At 33.7% G+C, this 25,045-nt stretch overlaps 1 protein-coding gene across 4 annotated transcripts in view; it reads left to right on the top strand.

The window, feature by feature from the left end:
* The window catches only part of Oatp30B (Organic anion transporting polypeptide 30B), a 235,110-nt gene that overhangs the window by 155 nt on the left and 209,910 nt on the right, over positions 1-25,045 (top strand). For 2 of the 4 annotated variants that reach the window (XM_074135391.1, XM_074135390.1), the window contains exon 1: positions 2,093-2,492. The exons of 1 other annotated variant lie outside the window; for it this stretch is intronic. The gene's annotated coding sequence lies outside the window, so the exon portion shown is untranslated. Of the gene's footprint in view, positions 1-2,092; positions 2,493-25,045 lie in introns of those variants that run through there. One more of the 4 variants, XM_074135385.1, reaches the window with a different exon arrangement.

Below are 25,045 nucleotides of genomic sequence, written 5' to 3'. Positions count from 1 at the left end.
ACTTTTTACAATCTGTTTTTTTTTTTTAAAGTATCTAACTATTTTCACATTAAACTATTGGTGAAACATATTTGTACGCTTTTGTTTATACTTGTGATGTTTATTCTTTTACAGTTTACATATTTCATGTCAAAATTGCAAATAGAGAATCATTAAAATCAACTTAGTAGAAAACAAATCGCTTTTACATAAACACACATGTTATGTTTTCATTTCATTACTTAGAATAATTATTATAATTCATTACATACTTAGAAGAGCTAACTGAAGTGTGAATTATTCCTCACCAACTAGAAGGTTTCAATTCCCTGGAATATGTAAATGTAACGTAACAACTTAAGATACATATAACCCTGACGTAGTGCAACCTCTAGTGACTTATTTTATAATTTCTCTGAATATGTACTTACCTATATACCTCTCTATTTAGTCAGGTTTGTGGTACTAACGTTTTTCTTTACTGCATTTACTTCTTATTGTTACTTTCTCCAATAAATGTTTAGAAGTTAGACCTATAATTTTTTTTTCTATAAGTGGGACAATTTTGAGATTTGTTACAAACAGAAAATAGTTCAACTATGCTTTATGCCTAGAATTTAAAGGCCAAATAACAGTTTGCTTACCAAAAATTAGAATTATTTTGGAGGAATAATTCTTTAAGCTCGATTTGTGTCCAACCTGAAATAACCACTCTTTTTTCTTAATTAACTGTTGGACACACCTGAATTGTCATTGCTCTGGACTCTTGCCTGGCTGGCTGAAAATGTATTCTATGAATAACATTTCATCACATTTAACATATTATTTTCAAGGTGGTACTTTTTAAGTTTTTTCATTTACCAAGAACAAACTGATACTCTGGGTTGGGATGTAGCAGTTATTTTGTAGCTTCAAACAGGACTTAAGATTAGCCTACTTAGAGTAAATTTCATTACAGAGAGCTAGAAAGAGTTTTACTGGAGATAATAATTGCCATGTTCTCCAAGCGTCCTATTGAATGCTTGTAAACAAAAATGATCTTAGCAATGTTTCTGTTAGTTGTGTTTCTTTGTAATATTTTGTCCTTGATTTTAGCAATTGTTTTGTGCGAGTGTTTGTGTCTCTAAAAAAAATCTTTAAAGTGATTAATCGAATTTCGAGCCTCAAATTGAGGCATTTAGCTTATGATACCATTTCTTTAAAAAAAAATCGCCAGCCTTAAGTTTGATTCCAATTGTTTTCTCTTCCTTATACTCGAAGTACACAAATATTAGAGTGAAATTTTATTTTAATAATTTATTTTTTTTAAAGAAAATTGAATTGTAAAATAGTTTTTGAATTATGTTACGGTTGTATTAGCTGCAAATTGCAACGTTCGTTTAAAGCGTTGGCCAGCATTACACTGGCAAAAAGTCTTCTAACGCCAATGACCTGTAATATATATTTTTTTGAGACATCGTAGAAAACCTTTAAAGTCAAAATTATGAATTCTAGATCCTAAAATTATGGCAATAACGTACAACGAATTTTACTACTCCTTTTCCAATAACACATTTACATCGTACGCTTTACAGAAATCTATTTTTTGTGAATAAATTCTGATACCAATGGCTAAGGGGCACAATTAGGCCTTGTTAGATGTTTTACCTTAATAGGCTAGTCTGAAATAAATCTAATCTAATCTAGGGAGACTAAGAACGAATATTTCTGGTGAAATTTTAGATTCTAAAATCTGCACGATTACAGTGTTTCCCATAACTCTTGTAAGACAAGTAATCATTCTGGTGTTTCGAAATTCTCAAGGTTCTAATTAGCTTCAAAATCTAATGAATTTTATAAGATATTTAATATAAACATAAACATTTCCTTTAAGCGCTTGACTTCAACAAATTGACACCATCGCTTGCTCCTTTCTTTCTTTTTACAAAATGAGAGAGACAAAAAAAATAAAATGAAATCAACAATCGTATGGGCCTTATACAGTGTCGTAGATTTAACAACAAATTTTATCTTCAACTTGTGGGAATATCGTAGTGAGAATTTTTATATCAGAATGTTGGCAATACTGGTTACAAAACTCTCCCCCACCACAACCAAGAATTGCAGTTAAAGAGAATAACCAGCAGGGCCGTCCTCAACCATAACAATAACAGCTGTGCCAGTTGTGTATATGTTTACTTCGTGTTCACGCAGAGCTAAATAATAATAAGGTTTTATTTATTCAGTCGTTCTTATCAACTATTTTTTTTTTTTTTTAACTTTAACCAATTGTGAACAATTTCAAAAGATTATTAAGTGATTGTGAATATAAAAATTAATCTTGGACTTATATTAAATAAATGGAATATAAGTTGGTAGTTCAGATTTAAGAGTGTGTTTTGAAGTGTTTTAAACATATTTTTGGATACAACTTACTCTTTTTTTTCTGTAAATATCTTCCTTTTTGTTTTACAAACGGTCGATTGTTGCTTTGGCTAAAAATTTGCTGTTTGAATGGTGGAATTAGAGTACAGGTAATTTTCATTTACAATAAATCTTTCAAGTTTTTCTTTTTATTTATTTAATTATTTTTCTCGTATAAGTTTAAATTCATTTTAGATGCCTTAATAGGGTATCCAAAATTATGAACCACTTTACAAGAAAAGTTAAAAATATTGTGGTCAATGCTAGGTGTACCGTAAATAATATTAACTTAATCAAGTATAATTTAACATTTTTAATTTTAATAATTTCTTAACTAACAACTTCTAATAATCATTGATAAAAGTCATTAACATAATTTGTAAATGTAAACATAATTTGCATAGCCCCGCTAACTTTCTTTGTCTAGGTAAGAAATTATTGCAAACTTGTCTAATTTTAATTTGTTTTTTTTTTAAAAAAAAAAAACTAGAAATAAGCATTTTGAAGTCCCCTTGGTTAAAAAAACGAGTGGTTATAGAAATATATGTATGTGTGTGTGTGTGTAGCTAAATAAAAAGCTAATTGTCGTAGATAAATGAAACTTTGAAATAAAAAGGTTTATTCTATCACTTTTGTTTAAAATATTTCCCCCCGTCCAAAATAAATGCCATGAAAATAATTTACTGGTTGAAAGGAGTATGTAGAACTTAGGATGGATGATTTGCGAGGAATCGGTCAAATAAAACAACTCGACTCTTTGCCAACGTTTCGACAAATATATTGTCCCCTTCAGGGCCTGGATATTACAAATACAAAACAATTTATGGAGTCAGTAACATAGAAAAATCAGTAATACAAAAATAAGAAAATAGTAAAATACAATAAATTCTTTATAATTATTGAAAACTTACGTGGGCTATCGAATCGTTGGCAAAGAGACGAGTTGTTTTTTATTTGACCGATTCCTTGCAAATCATCCATCCTAAGTTTAACAATCTACGGTCACGAAAACCAATATATTCATATTTGTAACACTGGAGAATGTAGACTTTAGGAGTTCAGTACACTGCACATTCTTGCTTAATATACAGGGTGTTCCATTTAAAACGCACCAATCGCTAATAACTTTTTAAGAAAGCAGAATTTCGAAAAAACCCACGAAGTAAACTACATGTTTTTTTTTGGTCTAGTTTTCAAATTTTTTACCCCCGATGCTGTATTTTCATTTTTGGCGGAGTTACGGCCAAAAACCCGATTGGAGTTTTATAAGGACTGCTGGTTTTGACAATGATTATGATTCTTACCTTAATCATAGGTAAAGAAATCTTGCATAGGAGTACATTATTCTGATGCGTTATTTGATGATAAAACAAATTTATCCTGACCTCACCCACAACCATTACATTACACTACACGTTTTAAAATCTTCAATTATTATTATTTTTTTACATTGCGTCACTAATAACATTTTTTGCAGTCAGAGGACCTCCCTAAACGTTTATTTCTGGAGGAAAATTATTATTGAAAACCGTTCACGAATAGATAATATAGTAACTTTGTTCTCAAATATTAGGGATATCACAACGGGGTTAACGTCACTTTTCACAGTTTTTAATGTAGTTTTCATAATCATTGTCAAAACCAGTGGTCCTTATGAAACTCCAAACCGGTTTTTAGCTGTAACTCCGCCAAAAATGAAGATACAGCATCGGGGGTTGGAAAATTTGAAAACTAGACCGAAAAAAAACATATAGTTCGTGGGTTTTTTTCGAAATTCCGCTTTCCTAAAAAGTTAATAGCGATTGGTGCGTTTTAAATGGATCACCCTGTATAAGGTTTAAAATGAGTTGCTAAATTATACGGGAGCTTGAAGAGAATTCGGGAAAACCGGAATACCACTTTTCTAAATATCTTTTTCGCTTTTCCGGGAGTTTTTCTAAAATTTCTTTTTTTTAAGTTTTTTCTAAATTTCTTTCTTTTTTTTTTTTTGAAAACAGGAAATCGCTAAATTTAAAATCTAAACGAATTCAGACAATTGAAAGAGTACAGTGAAGCGGAAGTGTGAATTGTTGGATTAGTTAATTTTTTGATTAGGATTAACTTTTTTTTGGTGTTTTGAGACAGGAAGTTAACACTATTTAATTAAACATTATTTCAAAAGACGATGTATTGCTAGATTTTTTTTTAAATTATTTTATTACAACATTAAATGATTTAATATTTTTGGCTTTATTTTTCATTAACTTACGGATCTCAAGTGTTTAAATTGAATACATTAAATAAAATATTTATTCAAAATTAGATGGTGCAGTATTTAAGAGTGTTGTTAAAAGGCAAAGCATCACTTGCTTCCCTACTGTCATTCTAAAATTAGATACAGATGTTATGTGTCCAGTCAGGTGTTGTCCAATGATGTTACAAGTGAAATGACAAAAAAAAATTTCAAAAGAGTTTTGGCACTTTGACCCCTAGTTCTTATATTACATTCGCCTGACTGTATCCAATTGCCTACAATTATTAGAATTATCTTTGCGCTCTGTCTCTCTCTATCTCTCGTTGTTGGTTTCCTCTTTCTTAGTTAGTGAGTGAAAAAGAAATGCTGCCAACTGTTATACCACCACTGGCCGGCAATAAAGAAGCGTCATTGTTTGTCTTTACTAAAATAAAAGATTTCTATTTGAATTCAGATTGTTGGTAGCAGTGGGTGGTATTTCCGGCAGTAAGATGACCCTTACCACTTTCTACTTTGGTTATTAATAATGTTTTTTTTAAATTTACCGTTTTATAGAGGCGCCATTGTTCTTTGTGATAGCTATAATAGTGGTAAAAGTCGGCGAAAATAAACAAAAAATTGAGCTTTATTTATTGAAATATTATTGTTTAAATCATTTTTACTTCCTCGTTCTCTGTTTATTAGACAAAGTATTTTGTAATCGTGCTGTTTTTGATTTTGTGATTTTATCGGGAATACCCGTTTTGATATCTACTGAGGCTGTAAACGTGTTTTTTTCAAATAGGGTCCCTCTCTCACGGTTCGCCTAGAACGATTTTAATTGAAAAGTTCACCAACTTGAAAAACTTTTCTTTCTCCTTATTATTTGGGTCAAAACTAACCAAAATCCACTTAAAGCCAAATCGATTTACGTTGCGGATTTTTTTTTTTTTTTTAATTTTTCAGGTCAAAAAACGGCTTTTTTTTGCATTGTTAAGCAATTTTTTGGATTACTAAGCCCTGCAATGAGATAAAAAATTATTTGGGCTCTTTTAATCCAAAAAGATTCATTAAATGAATTTGAATTGGAAAATTTCCCTTTTCCCAGTGTATAAATATTGTATTTTGCAGGAATTTTTCTCATTTTTGAAAAGTCCCATTCCCTTCCACAAAAAAACTGATGATTTATTTGTTAAGTAAGCGAGAAACCCTTGTTTTTGCCTTATTTTGCTCAAAAATGTCTTTTTTATTGATTTTGAATGTCGAAATTTCATTTTTAGCATTTATAAAATACATCAATCTGTCGGAAATTCCCTCAGCTTCAAAATGCATGCATTGGTTTTGCAAAAAACTGTATTGTTTTTCCTTATTAGGCTTAACAATGCAAAAAAAAGTCGTTTTTTGACCTAAAAAATTTATAAAAAAAAAAATCCGCAACGTAAACCGATTTGGTTTTCAGTGGATTTTGGTTAATTTTGACCCAAATAATAAGGAGAAAGGAAAATTTTTCATGTTGGTGAACTTTTCAATTAAAATCGTTCTAGGTGAACCGTGCTCTCCTAAATTCATTCGTAATTCAATCATCTTCATTCTGGAACCCTTTACCTCCAAAGGGCCACAAAGTGAAACACTTAATATTATTATTTTGTAATACAAATTAGCTTTATTTAAAAGGAAATTTAACCTTCTTTCTAATGAGCTTATTGAAATTGTTGTAACTTTAATAGTATGAGAAATATAGGCATCTGTTTGCTAAAAAGTAGTGATACCTTGAAAAAACATAAAATTAAAAATATCTATAAAGCGGAGCCGAATCGAGCCATAGTTTATATGGAATTTTTTTTTTTTGCAAATGATGCCCAGAAACGCCTCCCGAAGTAACGGTAGTCTTATGCTGAACACCCTGTATATAAGTATATTAAAGCCAGTCTGGGCTTTTGGCATTGAACTGTGTGTGGGGTTCAACCAAACGCTCAAATCTGTAAAGGATCCCAGGCTTTGTAGTCTAAAATTCTTTGCTCTATAGTAAGCGCTCCTTTATACGTTACCCAGTCAAACCATTCACACAGACTTGAACATTCCTTTCGTCGCACATGTTGCTGAAACCCTGTTACAGAAATCTCAATCACATCACAATCCACTTGTACAACATCTATCTTCCAGAACATTTCCAGACAACACTTCTAGGACAGTCTTAAAAGACAGGTGGCCTCGTGATCTCCTCTCTGATGAAGAGAGTCAGTAGAATTTAGAATGTTTTTGGAGTGTTACCGCTGGGTAATGTCTCCACTCTGATATGTGTGATATGTTGCTTATTGTTACTAAAAAAATTCCGGCTCCGTATCCAAGCTGTTGGCTCTTTAAATGTTCTTTTTCTATGACAGTGATAACGTATATTTTGAGCTCGGCAAAATTTGGAGAAACCGTAACTTAACTCTGGTTCCGTTTCACTTGCAGAAATATTCATAATTTTTTTTAAATATTTGCAACCATAGTAGAAAAAAAAGAAGATTTATTAAATGACTCACCTTATGATCATTGATTTGAGGAAAGATTGCCAGATCCTTATTCTCAATATATAACGTAATTTCTTCAAACCACTCTCTCTTGTCGATGCGTATCACCTCTGACATAGGTTCACCAACACGGTGCTAGCAGCTTCTTACAGCTCATTGTTCGGTGATGTACAGTATTGTCTGTGTTGAAAGCACACGCTTCGGAGACGGGGAAAAAAGCTTCGGGCGCCGATGATGTCAGATGTTGTCGCGCCTTAAAAATAATTAAAAAAAGACTCAAATGTGTAATTGCTGTTATTTTAATTAAGAAAAAACACTACAGAGTAGAATTCTCCTTAATTTGATTTTCAGATCCCACAATTCTTTCAAATATACGTATTAAACTCATAAATATGCTACTTCTTACGTGAAATATTTCACTCATAAATTCTATTAAGGATATTTCAGAGAGACGAAATGGGTAGATAAAGCGATAAGAATTAAATATCACTCAAATACTTTCGGAGTTTTTTCGAAAAATTTCTGCTTGGGAACGTTGAGAATATTAGTTAGATATAGTCTGTCGAGTGATGCAACAGATTTTTCTTGGTTTTCATTTTAATATAACTCAGAATAGGTATCGCCGAAGGGAGCACTTTTTTAATATTACTTTAAATGTCTGTTAAAAAAAACAAAAAACTTTTATACAAATGGGAAAAGTTAATATAGGTGGCCCCGGAACATAATACATCGTGACAGGAAAATATAGTAGAGAATATTTTTCAATTTTCACAATCTAGTTGGCTGTGTAACTTTTTAAAACCTGACAGACCAGCCTATAGTCTTTTTCCCCTCGCATAACCGACCTTGAACTTTTGTTTAGTCTGCAATCCAGTCAGGTAGTGAACGCGGGCTACCTACAAGTCCCTGAACCTTATCTTTCAAGCTAGTTACGTTTATTTATTCATTCTTTAAACTATATTTCCTATAAAATTTACTTCCATTTTTTCCACCTCAAAAAGGGAGAGATTTTTTACAAAAATCGTTTCTTTTATTTTCTGCAAGGTGGTTAAATTAAATACAATGGAATTTGAAAAAAAAATTGAACGGTAAAGTTGACAGAAATTAAAGGTAAACTAGAAGACCCACTGTTTATCAAATTAATTTCTTGGGAATCACTAAAGGTGCAGTTCGTGTGGTTCTCTCAGAGACAGGTTCTGGAGAGAACTGGGTGATGTGTCCCCTGGGGTCAAACACAGTAAGACTATGATGCCTTGACTATGTAAACAAAGAGCCAAAGTTACTCTGTGCTCTTTGTAGAAATCAGATTACTCTGATTACAGGCCTATTCACAGTGGTATGGTAGGTTCAGGAAGCATCTGTACAAGGTGGGGGCCAATTAGCTTGGAACCGTTGTGCTGATTTTGTCAGGATGAGGAGGAAACAGCCTCTCACCTGCTGTTCGATTGCGTTACGCTAAGAAACCTTTGGAACTTTGAGACTAAACTGAACTAGTAGGGAAAGACTTCAGCCTTTTTAGTAGGGGAAGTTTTGTCTACTAGATCCAAAAAAGGGAAATGTACGAGGGGCACTACTTATGATTTGAGCCTTGTGGCAACACTGAATGTTGTCAGGTACTATCTGACGTTTCCTCTTGAAAGTTTTGACATTTTTGACCATAACCTTCTTCAGAACGTTTTGTTATTTCAAAAAATCGAATTAATACGGGTCATCCGCCGTACAGTCCTGATTTGGCACCAAATGACTTCTTTTTGTTTCCGAACGTCAAGAATAAATTAGGTGGACAACGATTTTCGTCGGTAGAAGAAGCCGTTGATGCATTCAAAAACCATGTTTTGGAGGTGCCTCAAGCGGAATGGAAAAAATGCTTTGACAAGTGGTTCGAACGCATGCAGAAGTGTATAGATCATAAAGGAGAATATTTTGAAAAACAATAAAGTCATTTTCAATGACAAATTACGGTTTTTTTTTTATTATTAGGCTCAAAATATAAATAGTGCCTCTCGTACAATAAGCCTCTTTTAGCTGTGGTGCCGTGGGGCTGTTGTACACGTTTTTACCAAATTGATTTTTGTGTGGCATTTTTGCGTTTCTGGTAAAAGAGAAGCATTAAATGCCTAAAATGTGCTTTTGTTTACTTCCATATTCATAGGCGTATAAAACTGACAAAAAAATTAAGGTATCGTAACCAAACTTTTTTAAAAAAATATGCCTGAAGTACCGCCTTTTACAAAAATGTTCTCATGTCATTTGTTTTCAATCGTCCTGATATATTCAAACCTGTCCTTATGCAGCCTACCAAAAATCGCGGCACTAACTTTCTGGTATTAAAATTCTAAAAACTTTTTAGTATTTTTTTGGCAAAATTCATAAAGATTTTTTCATAGATGTTTAAAACTATTCTAGGAGTATGAGCGCTGGCTTAGTTGCAGTTTATTAGAGGACTTTTACATATTTAGTGAACACTCCTACTGCACTTTTTATCACTCCTAATCACCGTTTTGTGATGTGTTAATGTTTTGGAAGTGTTGATAATGACTGTACTTATGATTCCAAAAACAGAAGGGCTGATGTGAGAATTAGGGCAGAAAAATAAAAAACGAATAAGTTCACAACTTTATATTTTGTTCGAGTATTTCCCCAGAATCTGGCTACTCAACAGTGGAAATTCCTAAACCGGAAGTAGTAATCTACCTCTGATGATGTATGAAAATTCGAGACTGGGGTGAGAGATACAATAAACTTGCCACGCAATGAGGGATAAAATCAAAAGAGATTATTCTTTAAATTTTGGAAAAACAACTTTTTGTTACTTTCAGAAAAATCGGATTTTGTGCGAGAATGATTTGTTCCTCCAAAGTGCTATTTCCGGTGTATTATAAATTCAATAATATTAATTCGTTTAAATATAAAATATAATAAAAAATTGTTTAAAACAAAGCAGCTGGTTGTCAAGGCCGTTGCCGTATCAACAATAGTTTTATCAACAATGTGGTCTAGTGTTTATTTTTATATTATTTTTTTTATTTTTTGATAAACATTTATAATAATGGAAACATTTTGAACTTTGATTATTATTAAATATGTGTGTATTAAAACAATAATTTAAGTGACATTGATCGCAATTGAAGGCAACTTCTTGTATCTTTTACTCATTAAGTTCTTCGCTATCTCGAACTCTTGTACAGATTCCAGAGATTCTAATACATACTTAGTTACTTACTTTATCCGGTTATTCCCTTCTTCAAGAGTTGCCGTCCAGTCATATCTCTCCACAAATCCCTACCGTCCCAATCCCCTGGACGGAGTCCTCTCCACAGCCATCTTCGCCTCCCAAGGCTTCTTGTTCTGCAGGGGGACCTCATTGCCGAACTCGCTCTGTCCATTTATTTGGGGCCATACGTCTCAAATGCTCATACTATCTTAACTTTTTGTTCACAATTCTTTCCGCAACCGGCTCATTTATGTTCATTGCTTTTTTTTTAATTTCTTCATTTTTCGCTTTATCAATGAGCCTCTTGCGTCTGTATTTCCTCCAGAAATTCATCTCGACCATCTCCCTATCTTCGACCACACACCCTCTTTGTCATAGTCCAGATTTCAGCTCCACAGGTTAAAATTCCCTGAACAGTGGAGTAGAAAATTCTTTTCTTATTTTCTTTTGTTAGGCCATTGTTCTACAGTTCTTGGTTTGTTCACTTCTGTTTCGCACCTCCATCAAAGCAGCCTTCTTTCACATCCAGCAATGATCCTAGGTCTCTGAAGCTGCTATTCACTTTCCTACATGTCTGTCCATTTATTTCCTGGTCCCCTTCATCAATGCCACCAATAGCCATGCATTCAGTTTTATTTATGCCCTACTCCCGATAATCTTCATTTAACCTTCTCATCATGAAATCCATGTTCTCTTTGCCCGGAGCCAAAACAGCCTGATCGTCTGCGAAGAATAGAGTGCTGAGGTGATCGGACTTAATAAGATTTATTATCAGCGTAAATTACTGACTATATACAAAGTAACTTTAACATATCTCTTGATTTTTTTATATACATATACGAGGTGTGTTCAAAAAATAAGGTGAATTTTCATTTTTCTTAAAAAATATTTATTTATTCATCGATTTTTATTTTGTCTCCTTCAAAGTAGTCCCCCTCAGATATAATACATATGTGCCAGCGTTTTTTCCAATCCTCGGAACAGTTCTGATATGCACTTTTTGGTATGTCCTTGAGCTCTCTCAGCGATTCGGTTTTTATCTCCTCAATCGTCGCAAATCTCCGTCCTTTCATGGGTCTCTTCAATCATGGGAACAGGAAAAAGCCGCAGGGCGCCAAATCTGGTGAATACGGTGACTGAGACATGATAATGTCATTCAACAATTCCTGAGCGATGCTCATGCGACGGTTTTTTTGATCAAAATTCAGCAATTTTGGAACGAACTTCGCTACTACACGCTTCATGCCCAAAATTTCCGAAAAAAATTGCAGGACATGTGCCAACCGATATGCCGACAACCTCAGCAATTTCTCTAATTGTGATTCGACGATTCTTCTCAACATTTTCATCGGTTGTTGATGTGCTGGGGCGTCCAGGGCGAGCGTTGTCATTCACATCTTCTCGACCTTCTGTGAAAAGCTTGTACCACTTGTAAACATTTTTTTGACACAGAGTACTCTCACCGTACGCCACTCTCAACATTTCAAGTGTTTTTGAGCACTTAATTCCATTTTTTACACAAAATTTGATTCAAATTCGTTGATCCATTTTTTTCGACAGAAGAAAATCGCCGAACTCGCAAAACACTTGTCTTATTTATGCCTCTAACATACAAACTAAACATGCTATATAGCTACAACTTTGAAAATATGTTCGAGACAAGTGTACCAACATAAAAAAAAAAGACAATCGAAATTCGAATGTACGTAGCCCGCGAAATTTGAAAATTCACCTTATTTTTTGAACATACCTCGTATGTAGGAATAAGTGCATCTTCCTCAATTTTTTTCGGTTCAATTTTTGATTTAAGCCGCATCAACGTCTTGGTTCACTAGGCCCTTCACTAAAGAACCGTTTAGAGATATTACGGTTCGAAGACCTGAATGAAATTAGGAGTATAAAATATGTATTCGAAATTCCATTTATAATGATTACTGTTATACTTTTTTCTAGTTTTTTTCTAATTATTATTTGAGCATGTTCATAACGTTAGGCCTAGCAAGTATCCAATTAAAAAAATATCAAGTATAACATTGATGTCGAACTGTCTTTGATTGGTATTAATTGTTTCAAGAAGGTTAATTGCGTAAATTATTGTTAGAGATAGTCTTGTAGAGTTCATATTAGCTTTTTCTTATTTGCAGCTTTTTGTGAGCATTTCTTGTTTTTTTTTTTTAAATTTGTGATCTATACTCTAAAAGTTAACTAATCGATTAATGCTATAAAAAAAAAGGTATACTTTTTAACTCTTTTTTTATGTACCCTTCTAATCGATAATCGGTAATTATCTATCATTTATTTCAAAAAGTTGTTCGATTTAATTACCACTTACTGCGGCCTTTAAGAAATATTTGCTTATTTGAGGTTTTTTTTACATGTAGTGAGTGAAAAATTGGATTTTACTTTATGTAAAAATTATTAATGGTTCAAGTAAAACTAGTTTGCGAAAACATTTTTATAAATGGAATTCTTTAAAAAATAAAAATCAAAAGTGGGGGGGTGTCTGGGTCAGTGAGTTAAGTAGATCCTGTCACTTTTCGTCCTTGCAATTCTGCGCAGAGGAAGGTTTTATTTCCTTTTTTGTAATGCGGAAAAATCAATTCTTTCTGTTTGGTGTGGTTTTACGAGAATAATATAATCGAATTAATTCGTACAGAATGCTTTTCTTTGTAGTTATTATCATTAATGTTTCATTCATTCATTTTAACGATTAATTGAGAATCGATTTATAGTTCCTTATAATATAGGACTCTTTTAATCTCTCTCCTCATATGGTTCGATCTTATCGGTATGCTAATAGGCCGTTTAGTTTGTTTAAAAATGCACTTAATATTTCTTATTATTATCACTATTATTTATTGCAAGTATATTTTTGAATTCCCTCTTTTTCTATTATTATTATTATTTTTTTTAAAATGATTTAAGGCGCGTCAACATTGGCGTCCGGAGCTTTTTTCAGTAAACTGCCGGCCTCCGGACCGTACACTCTCGTTACAGACAACACTGTCCATCACCGGACAGTGAGCTGTAAGAAGCTCCTAGGAAGAGAAAATCTAAGGGCCAGCAGCTGGATTCGAACCCGGGACCTCCGCGTAGGAGTCCAGTACGCTAACCGCATAGTTAATCCCTTCCCTTTCTATTATTATTTTATTATTTTTAATTTAAGGCGCGTCTACAGCCTGAGGTCATAGGCGAACGGAACTTTTTCCAGACCACTGTTAGTTTCCGAACAGTGAGCTGTAAGAAGTTCTTAGAAAGAGAAAAATCTAAGGGGCCAGCAGCTGCATTCGAACTCGTGATCTCCAGTTTGGGATCCAGTATTCGCTAACCACTCAGCTGATCCCCGTTCCCTTTATTATTTATTGTTATTTACGAGAGTTAATACAAAAGATTGAATTCCGAGGTTGGATTCTTGATGTACCAGTATATCTTTAACGCCCGTGTTTATGTAATGTAAGAATATTACTTTTATAACAAACGCTGTTTGTTAGTTGGCGTCAGAAAAAATTAACCTAACTAATAAAAAAATAAATTAAATATATACTTTCTCCTAGCTACTTGTTACAACTTTCCAAATTTCCTGCTTCTTAAAAAGCTACCAAATTTTAGATGTGCTAGAATTTGTTGTAGGTTAGCTTCTTGCCATCTATCTCTACTTAGCTCTTTGGATATTTCGTAAATACATTGGGCTAGTCAGTGGAACTCGAATTTTTTTTAACAGTTTAATACCCACAAAATCGCTTGTGTTTCTTGAAGATTCATCTAAAAATAAATTTCATTCTTTTTTTGGGGGATGGGGGGAGATTCTTGCAGCAACAAATATTGCAGGTCTTATTAGGAATATTTCCTTTTATAAGAGTACTCTGAGTATGCAAGATTATTAGATAGGTACTCAGGTCCGGGTTCTGAATAAGGAAATCTCTAATCAATGACTACTTCGTTCCAAAAATTAGTTACTAAATCTTAAATAACTTCTATTGGTGGATAATTGGGTCTCGAGGGGGTATTAAAGTAGAGAAAAAAGTGTAAAATTACTTCCTTCGTCTGAGTGTTACATAAAAATGGCGAACAGATTTTTAATCAAACCTACATGTTCCGGAAGTTCAACGACCTTCCTTAATGGCAATGGTGTGTGCCTTTAATTTCCGTTTTAAAAGGCATACAGTCGCAGATTTATATCGGTACATAAGTCCCTAGTTGTCGTCCCATCTCTGATTAAGTATTTCTGGTTAAATATTGTATGATCCTTAAATATATTTAAATAAATCCCAGTACTCCTATTTTATTTGTAAATCAATCTTTAATTACAATCAACGCATTTATCGCGTTGAATCCAAGAAGGATAATAATTAAAACTGTCGGGTAGGACAGTTGTATAAGGGTTGATCGTCAAAAACTACACGAAAAAGCGTAACGTTGAAAAACCCCCAACTTTGACAATTTTTTTCTCTTTTTCTATAAAAGATAAAATTCCCAAATTTTCTTTAAAGTATAGGGCAAATCTTGCTTTATAACTGTAATTTTTTTTGCAACCACCCAGATCTGATAGATTTTGAGAAAAAAGTTGCTGAAAATGAGCAAAAATGGCTTTTTCAAAAATTGTTCTTCTTCTTGTCGTTGTTGTTACTTTTTTTTTGTAAACTGCGTAGCGCCTGAATGAGGTGTCATTCGATTCGGAATGTTGTACCTTTTGGGGGTCTCGACTCTGTACATCGAATGGGAAAGGAGTTAGCCCCATGTATGTGAGGCCTCCTCCAAAATTATTATTACTAATTACTCTGTAAATCTTGGCCCGATTTTGATAAAATTTGGTAGGATGTTAGGGTTAGGGCTCCTCTAAGTAACATTAAAGCGGTGATCTGCTCTTGGACTTGTTAAGGGGAAGTATAGCAATCGTTTCAAATTATCGACAAGTGAACCGATTTTCACTTGAATGAAGTGTCATTCGAATCGAAATTTTGCACTTTAAAAGTCTCGACGCCATGTCTCATAAGGAGGGGAGTTTGCCCCATCCAAGTAAGGCTATACAATAAGATAGCGAGGCCATTGTCTTTTAAAACGCCTAGAAGTGTTATTTGGAAGTGTCCTAAAAAGAGAGACAACCAAATTTAAAGAATGTAGTGGTACTTTTGTAGTAGAGAAGTTACCTAATAGCTAATGCTTTTCATAACATTGGACTACGATTAAAAATGTGGTTAATTCCGCAGTGCTGGGTAATATCTTTCTATTTTATTCGCCATAGCACCACGCATGTTCATTATATCTCTGACCAGTTTCGAGCTTACATCCAATGATTAGGAGTACATTAATCAGTTTGGTGGTAAAGATTTGGATTGAGGAAGTTCCTCACTCAATTTAACGAGTTTAGTGCGAGGCGGAAACATAAGGGAAATCGAAATCTCTACATTAAACGATTAACCTACTTCTGATTATGGATGAATATTGGTGCCCAGTCAGTTTTTACAGTAATCATGCGTGCTACTATCGGATAAAATCGATTTATATTATCGAGCACTACGGATCTAACCACACTTTCATTAATTCATTTTTTTTTCTTTTTCTTTTCTAAATTGAAAAACTGTGAACTTAGATCCTTTGATAGGGGAGGGAGAGGTAATTTGAGTAAGAGAAAGTATTGTAAGTGTCCTTAATCCTTTCCTGATCTAATTAGTATTACCTCACTCTTCTTAACGATGAATTTTTATTGACAGTGGCCCAAGACAGGTACCGTTTGCTTAAGAAAACGTTTGCTTAAGTAGTAATACGAGTTTGAATGTTAACGGGGTCTTGCCTTCGTAACACCTTTCAGTTTTACGTCATCTGACCTACATCCTGGACTCTCTTGTTTTGCTCACTTTAAGTGTTCTGTCTGCTCTGATTGGTTTACTTTATAAACCAATGAGGCACTTCACCTTGATCTTTTTTTGCAGAGAGAAAATTTAAATTATATTAAAAAAAACAAAACAAAATATTACAAAATCAAACTTGAGGTTTAATAGAAACATTAAAGTATTTCGAAATTAGGTAGACGGTTTTTTGATTTTTTGCAATCTAAATATAAACAACAATAATTTGTTGACATATTGATAAATATTATTATTTTATTAAAATATTTCGCGTATCGGTATGGATTGTTTATTATATAGTAAAGACAAGATCTACCACTTGGGATCGTTTATCTGGCCATGTTTACATGAAAACCTAAAAAAAACAAAAATTATTTTATTAATAACAATAAAATAAAAAATAAATAATTTAAAAATTACGTCAACTTGGACAGTAATAATAAGCTAAGATTTTTTCTCATTAATCGAATACATCCTTGAGGTAAATTTATCTATTATGAGGGAATTTTAGATGAATTAAATTAGAATTTAAAAAAGAAAATGATGTTTTCAGTTCCAGTTTTTGTGTAACCGCTTACATAACCATTCGCCTATAAGATTGTTTATTAAATGCGTAACATGAACCAGTTCAAGCATAATCTCTTGACTTGGTCAAAGAATTTTATTGATCTTAAATTAAGTTTATTTATGTTAGATAGAAGGCGGTTGTACTACATTCAAATTAGTATACGAGGGTCGTTTGAAAAGTCCGTGCACAAATAAAAACTACTTAATTTTTGGGGGTAAACCTTTTTTTTTATTTTTCAACATAGTCACCTTTTAGGCTTATACACTTCGTCCAACGCTGCTGTAGTTTGTTGATCCCATCCGAATAATAGGATTTGTCCAAGTCTGAAAAATAGCCATTCGTTTCTGCAATCACCTCCTCGTTTGAATAAAATCTTTTTCCCGCCGCCATTTCTTCATATTGAGGAACAAATAGTAGTCCGAGGGAGCCAAGTCTGGAGAATAGGGGGGGATGTGAAACGAGTTGGAACCCTATTTCCATTAATTTTGCGACCACAACTGCTGAGGTTGGCGAGCTGGTGCGTTGTCGTGATGGAAAAGGACTTTTTTGTGGGCCAATCGTGGGCGTTTTTCTTGCAGCTCGGTTTTCAAACGATCCAATAACGATGAATAATATGCACCTGTAATAGTTTTATCCTTTTCCAGATAGTCGATGAGGATTATTCCTTGCGAATCCCAAAAGACAGTCGCCATAATCTTTCCGGCCGAAGGAACGGTCTTCGCCTTTTTTGGCGCACATTCCCCCTTGGTAACCCATTGTTTAGATTGTTCTTTGGTCTCAGGAGTGTAGTCATGAATCCATGTTTCATCCACAGTGACGAAACGACGCTTAAAGTCCTGCGGATTCTTCTGGAACAGCTGCAAACCGTCCTTGCAACACTTCACACGATTTCGTTTTTGGTCAAGCGTGAGCAATCGCGGCACCCATCTTGCGGACATATGGCCACTCCGAAAATTTTGAAACCACTTATAAACTGTTCTAATCGAAGGTGCAGAGTCACCATAATGTTTATCAAGCTTCTCTTTAGTCTCCTCAGGCGTTTTGCCTTTCATAAAGTAGTGTTTAATCAACACACGAAATTCTTTTTCGTCCATTTTTTGAAAATCACTCGACTTCCTCGATTCAAACGAATGCCAAACTCAAAGAAATAGACCGATCTGGCTGAAACTTGGTATGTGTTCTTCCAAGAGATGCTACTAACTAAACATAACCTCGATACGCGCCAGTAGTGCTATCTCTCTGACTTGGCACGGACTTTTCAAACGACCCTCTTATTTAAGCATCTACTTTTGCGGTCTAAAATGCCTCAGTATAATTTTTAATTCAATTTTTTTTAACACCTATTCATTCAGGTGGGCTTTACATGTAATCACCAAATTAGGTGTCGTGAACGGAAACGACTAGTTAACGTATTTTGCTAAGTATTAAATAAAATCTGAGGGCTAAATCCGGGAATTGAATCCAGTACCACATACGAGGTCTGTAAATTAAGTAATGAGACTGATTTTTTAAAAAAAATTTATTCAAAAAGAATTACAATTCTATATTTTCACCTTCAAAATAACTTCCTTCTGAAGCCACACAGCGCTAGAGACGTTCCTTCCACTCCTCATAGCAGTGCTCGAACTCCGATACTGGAATAGCCTTCAGCTGGTCGGTTACAGCCGTTTAAATGTTTTCCGACTGTCCCAAAATGAGTTCCCTTGAGGTGATTTTTCAGCTCCATTTTCTGGAACGTGTCATTACTGGTGACGAGTCTTGGGTGTTTGTGTACGACCCAAAAACCAAGTGCTAGAGCATGGAGTGGCAAACTTCAACCTCTCCAAAGCCCAAGAAAGCAAGGATGGCGAAGTCGAAGATCAAATGCATGCTGATTTGTTTTTTTTGGATATCCACGGAATCGTCCACAAAGAGTTTCTACCTGAAAGTCAAACGGTCAATCAACACTTTAACCGAGAGGTTCTTGAAAAACTTCTCGAAAAAGGGTCATTCGTGTGAGACCAAACATCAAGAACAAGTGGGTGATGCATCACGATAATGCTCCTTGTCCACACAGCAATTTCAATAAACGAGTTTTTGGCCAGTAAAAACATTCCTGTGGCTCCTCAGCCTCCTTATTCGCCTGACATGAGTCCTTGTGACTTTTTTCTCTTCCTGAAGTTGGAAAAATCACCTCAAGGGAACTCATTTTGGGACAGCTGAAGGCTATTCCAGTATCGGAGTTCGAGCACTGCTATGAGGAGTGGAAGAAACGTCTCTAGAGCTGTGTGGCTTCAGAAGGAAGTTATTTTGAAGGTGACAATATAATAGAATTGTAATTCTTTTTGAATAAACAAATTTAAAATATCAGACTCATTACTTAATTTACAGACCTCGTAATGTATCTCAGCTTAGCGACGGGCCTTTGTTTCTAACTTCTAACCCAGTGGCTGCTAAACGTTTTTTTGAACATCGACCCTCTAAAAATTTGCTAATTCTTTTATTGACCCACACTTTAAAAACTATTTTGGGGGGAAAAAAACTTAAATTTTCATTAAATGATTTATTTTGTTTTGACTAAATTAAATTTTTACACAAATCAATGAAAAGGATAATGCTTTGCAAGGTTAGCAATGTTTGGTTTTGAAATTTTGGTTAGTTTCAATCCTAAATCGTCTCCGAGTTCCACATTCAATTTGTTTCTCTGCTTTGTTAAAATAGAATAAAACTGACTAAAGCCATGATTCAACCATACACGAGCTTGGGAATGCAATTACAAGAACAGAAATATTTAGTTTTTGGAAATTTTCTCATAATTAAATAATTAAAAAGATACCTTGCTTCAAAATTCAGCTAATAATTCAATGACCTCATCTTGAAAATGCAATCTTTAACTTACTGTACTGTAATTACAAATGGCACTTCCCTCGTAAATCATATGTGCTGCGTTACTGTCAGTAAATTTGCTATGATCGATTAATATCGACAACTTTCCTGGAGGATCCCTGCTCTAACCTGTAATCTCTTAAATTGTGTTCTAATTTCACGTACGTAGATCTAAAAAAATTTGTATGAAACATTTTTTGAAAGAAACTTCGATTAACGGCATTCCTAGGAGGCTTTGCTCCTAAAGTGCCGTTACTGTTTATTGTCCTGGCTTACCACCTGTAGGTTATTAATCTGAATTAAATATAAGTTAAATTAATTTAAAATTAAATGAAATTAGTATAAATCAGAAGTCCCATTTTAAGATCTCGCCAACGGCTCCTGCGGTTTTATTTAAAGTTAGTTCATTAATTACAAACACCAAAATCTACAGATTTTCTTAAAACCTTTTTACCCTGAAATTCGATCAAGGGTTTCCCTTAAATTGAGGACGGGGTTAGAATCCTTTTAAGGTTCTATGAATTAAAAATATAACTCAAACTAAATAAATAACTCTTAATTTGTAGAAGCTTTTTGTTAGTTAGAACTTTGAGAGTAGAAGTTAGGAAAAGTCGTATGAATTTTCACAGCAAGATTTTTCTTTCTAAAACCATTTTTTTTTTTAAATTTTCCCCTAACTTGCTGCAAGTTCTGCCATTGCTAAAACTTCTAGAAATTTAATTACAAGTCAAGTTAAGTTCAATTTATATTAACTGAATAGAATTTTTTTAAATTAATTTAACTTACAAAAGCTAGTAAATTTATATACACAAAATGTCAAACTCAGAATTAAATGATGTATCCAGAATCTCTTATAATAAATGCGTTATAGGACAACCATAAATTATAGTAAATGTCACAACATATAAAGAAAATGCAAAGATCATAAAATACAAAAATAGTCCACACAAGTTTGCAACAAAAAAGAAAATGTTTCAGTAGTAAAACATTAAAGAACCTTTAAAAAAAATAATAATAAAAAATACTAACATAGTTTAGACTATTGTAAAAAACGCTTATCGAGAATACGTTGGACAAAAATTACAACTTTTAAATAACAGAATTACGTAGAACATAAAAAGACAAAATGGAAATATATTATTGGTTTTAGTGACCGTAAAAAATTATATTAAGGATTCAAATTGGCGAGAAATCGGTCCAAATAAAAACAACAACTCGTCTTTTTTGGCCAACGTTTCGACAAATATCCAGTTTTCTGTAATACAATCAACCTGCATAGCCACTCCCTGAAGAAGGTAATATATTTGTGGAAACGTTGGCCAAAAAAGACGAGTTGTTGTTTTTTATTTGGACCGATTCCTCGCCAATTTGAATCCTTAATATAAAATAGAAAAATTATTACAGTACTAGCCTTGCACTAATTTTGGAAAACTGATTTGTACATCGATACTACTGTCTCTCTTTGTAATTTACTAATTAGGGGTGGGTGTTGGTCTATCTAGTGGTCAAGAGCGTGGCTTTGAAATCGGGGATCCCCAGTTCGAATCCCGCGTATGACTACTTTTTATTTGTTAGAAAAAAAAATTGTTTATAGAAAAAGTATAAGCTTCCGCCTCCGTCAACGACACCTAATTAGTAATTGGACGCTAAGCCCCGCCTAAAAAAAAATGGGCGATTACTTTACTTTTTAACTTACTTACTAATTAAATTTGTTCTAATATTAATGGTTGACATTTTACATGTTAAATGTAATCAAATGTTCTAAGGAAGGGTGATGTCACAGAGCCATACTGTATTCCAACTAATTGTACGTCATCGTTCGAATGAACCCATTTGGCAACTTCAATGGAAATTATAGTACTCTTGACCTAAACCTCGTGAATATAAAATTTTGATCTGTTTTTGCCATATAAGAACTTAAATAATTTTCTAGTTTTATTGAAAACTAGTCTGTAAAGGGTTAATTTGCAAAATCTTTTAATAACAATTAAAAATGTCAACATTTTGATAACTTAATTATATTGAACTGCAAGAGCTGTGTATATCACGAAGTTACACAAGTCTAAGCCTAGATGTTCTCTTTAATAAAATTACTTGGAAACCTCTTAAAACTTCTGCGCAAGAATCTCCCCTCTCACCGTGGGATGGAAATTAATGAGGATGATAGCTAGGAAAGATTTGGTTAGCCGATGATCCTGGTTTAATGTATTCAAAAATAAATTAATCTACCTAGTGCTGAAGCTAAATTTATACGAATCGAATAACTGATTGCATATATTGCATTAAGCATTTTGGAAGTATTTTCTTTTTGACAACTCAACACGAATAATAATATTCTTTGATGCGAAGGATATTTTCAAATTATGATCGTTACAAAATGAATTACTCGGCTTCCGCTTATTAATCTGGTTCCGTCTAAATTGGACGCATTGACGTATTAACGCTTCTCTGCCTTTTTATGAAATCAACTATTTAAAAAAAAACACAAAGTTACGGGAGTTAGCGTAACGATTTTATTTTATATTTTTGTTTTCATTTTCCCTTTTATAGAAATGAAGTTGAAGTGGGTAGCTCGTGGGTGGATATATTTTTCTATTAAATATATTAATTTATTTTCTCAATATTTCCACTTCTCAAGCACTTGGAAAATTTTATTTTATTATATAGTAATCCTTTGAAAAGGGAACTTTGTATGTCTGTTAGTAGCATTTCTTGCGTCTCCAGTGCTGTCACAGGAATGGAAGGAAAGTGACATTGCCGGGTCAACTAGGAATTTCATAATACAAAATATACTAGTTTAGAGCGTGCATTGAATGGGGAACTCATCTCTCTCGCTCAGATCGTAATAAAAGTGTGAACATACCTGCAATTCTTGCAGCACTTGCAATTTCACTAGAAATGAGATATTATATTTTTCCAGAGGTCTACGTATTTTCCTGGAGACTTTTTTTTTTGTTCAAGAAAATTCGTGGTTTTGAATGGAAAAATCTTAGCTCCAAAGAAAGCAATCTTAAGCTGGCTATTCAATGTTCATTTGAATCTTAATTCCTGGGCCAAGTTTGCACTTATTATGAATATTATGCATAAAATACTAAGGCATGCATCAGATACTTCGTTGAAAGTTAGCTGCTTAATAATAGAATCTCTTACTAGATCATCGTTTAATAAATCTTCTCATCTTGAAACTATATGATAAAGTTTTAAGGCTAATAGACAAGTATACTCCGTCAACGACACCTAATTAGTAATTGGACGCTAAGCCCCGCCTAAAAAAAAATAGGCGATTACTTTACTATATATAGAATATACTAGTAAGTAAGGAGCATTAAACTTTTATCTTTATTGTTACATTTTTTGGCAAATAAACGAGATTTTGGGGCCTAACTTATCAGAGTTATCAGAGAAAACCTTAAATAGTAATCGTTCGATATTTAGTCATTGTCAAAAAACTAATGGCTGCCGTTTATTTAATCGATTATGTTCGTAAATCGTGCAAGCTGATACCCTGCAGCTATTGCTTGGTCCCAAGTGATGAAACATTCACCTACTCTTAAGATCGAAAGATCGGGAGTCGAGTAGGGATGACTACTTTCTGGAGCTAACTTATCTTACCCTTACATTGCCCTCCTTATGAAATCTGAAGAAAGCTCTCCCTTAGAGATTCCAGCTAGAGCATACTCCATCTAACACCTAGTAACTACCTAGGCTCTCTTGGAAGCGTAGAGGCTCTACAACCACGTACCTAACGTTTCCTAGACGTCTATCCAAGATAAAAAAAAAAATCCAAAAGAATTTCTTGCGAAGTTCTAGGTAGTCGGTAGTCATCAGGTTACAACCTCCCGATGTCCTTGCAAAGCTTTCTTCTCACATTTCTTGGCTAGCGTTAGATCTGAATATCCTCCACTAAGGATGATTATACACCTCTGTGTGGATTTTCTTAACAATAGCTAATCAGATTACTTACAAATCACTGTTGGTATCTACATTCATTTACAGTTAGTCGGTTGACCACAGTACGAGTATGTACATTTTGTCTAGTCTATGGTAATCCGCTCAACACAAGAATCTGTCAGTAATGGTAGCCATCGATCTTAAGCGTTTGCAGGAAGAAGAAGAAAAACTTCAAACAATATTAACAAGTAAGTAAATCGCGTATTTCTCGAAAGGAGCTCAACGTACAACTAGGACCAACGTCTCAGGGCCAGGGCGGAAGCTTATACTTAACCTTTTTTCGTGTCAAAAAGATTCGTACCGGGGATCTCCTACTTACAAAATCATTATTGTTACTCATCAACAGCCGTGCATCACGTATCCACGTTACGGAGCTGAAACTCACTTGTTTAATATATACATTTCACGTACTGTTTGCTGCAATTTATAATTCGTTCAGTTGCAAGTAAATAATTGAGAAAATAAAGGCCATAATTGGGGCAGAGATTAGTTTTTTTAATGCATTAATTTTGTCAGGATGTGATAAGGTAATTATATAAAAATTATGGAATATATTTTTGGCCTAGACAAAGAACCAGTCCAAGATTAGAAACTTTTGTAAATAAAAGAAATTTCTTTTTGCCTTAAAACTCCAGAAATAGAAAGGCTAATAGCAGAAATCATCAAAGGAAACGAGGGATAGCAAACCGATTGATTATATCTGAAAATTATTATAAAAAATATATTTCCAATTTGATTTGCCAAAATTTGAAAAGATACAAAAATATATTAAATTAAAAAACAAAAACAAAAAATAATCAAAAATAGAATGCAGTCTTTATGAAACTAGGTGTGCCTGTCTAGCTGCTAAAGTTTGTGCAATGTTTAAAATGCAACCCACGCCATTGCGTACCACCTGGCTATAAAACTTGCTCACCTGCTCTAATAATTTTTTTGTTATTTTATTTGGTTTTCTTCTTTTGCATATTTTTTAAATTAATCTTCTTTTTGGTTTTGTTGCAGGTTAGTACCAGAGAATTTAAATATAAATAATCAGTTTATTAAAATTGGTGAGTAAATTTTTTTGACAAATAATAATAGCTAGCAGACTAAAAATATTTTTCACCCTGGTGGGTTCACTGATACAAAGTTGGGCTTTCCGGTAAAGCCAATCATCCCATTCTGAGAGGCGCAACTTCCCATAATTTGCTCATCCATCATCTTCCATCATTCTTCCAGGATACCTTCATTCCTCCTTCGCCCTGTAGCCACTAATATTCTTCGATAGTACAGGATATTACGAACTCTGCGAACTCGAATCACATTTTTAAAAACTTATGGCTGTAAGATTATAGTTTTGTGGAAGTAAAGAATCTATTGTACCGCTTTATTTAGATAGTTTTTCTCTTTTTAAGCTTACGTAATTAATTTGCTCCTCCTCTTCCATGACCCTAATTCTTGTTTATATCGACAGAGGGTACTGCTGCTGTAATCAAAATGGAACGTTCTCAT

This window comes from Rhodnius prolixus, unplaced genomic scaffold, assembly GCF_049639745.1.
Source record: "Rhodnius prolixus isolate KJV_2025 unplaced genomic scaffold, Rpr scaffold_5, whole genome shotgun sequence".
Classification (NCBI taxonomy): Eukaryota; Metazoa; Arthropoda; class Insecta; order Hemiptera; family Reduviidae; genus Rhodnius; species Rhodnius prolixus.
The sequence above is the reverse complement of the archived record's forward strand: the minus strand, read 5'-3'. Positions and strand labels throughout refer to the sequence as shown.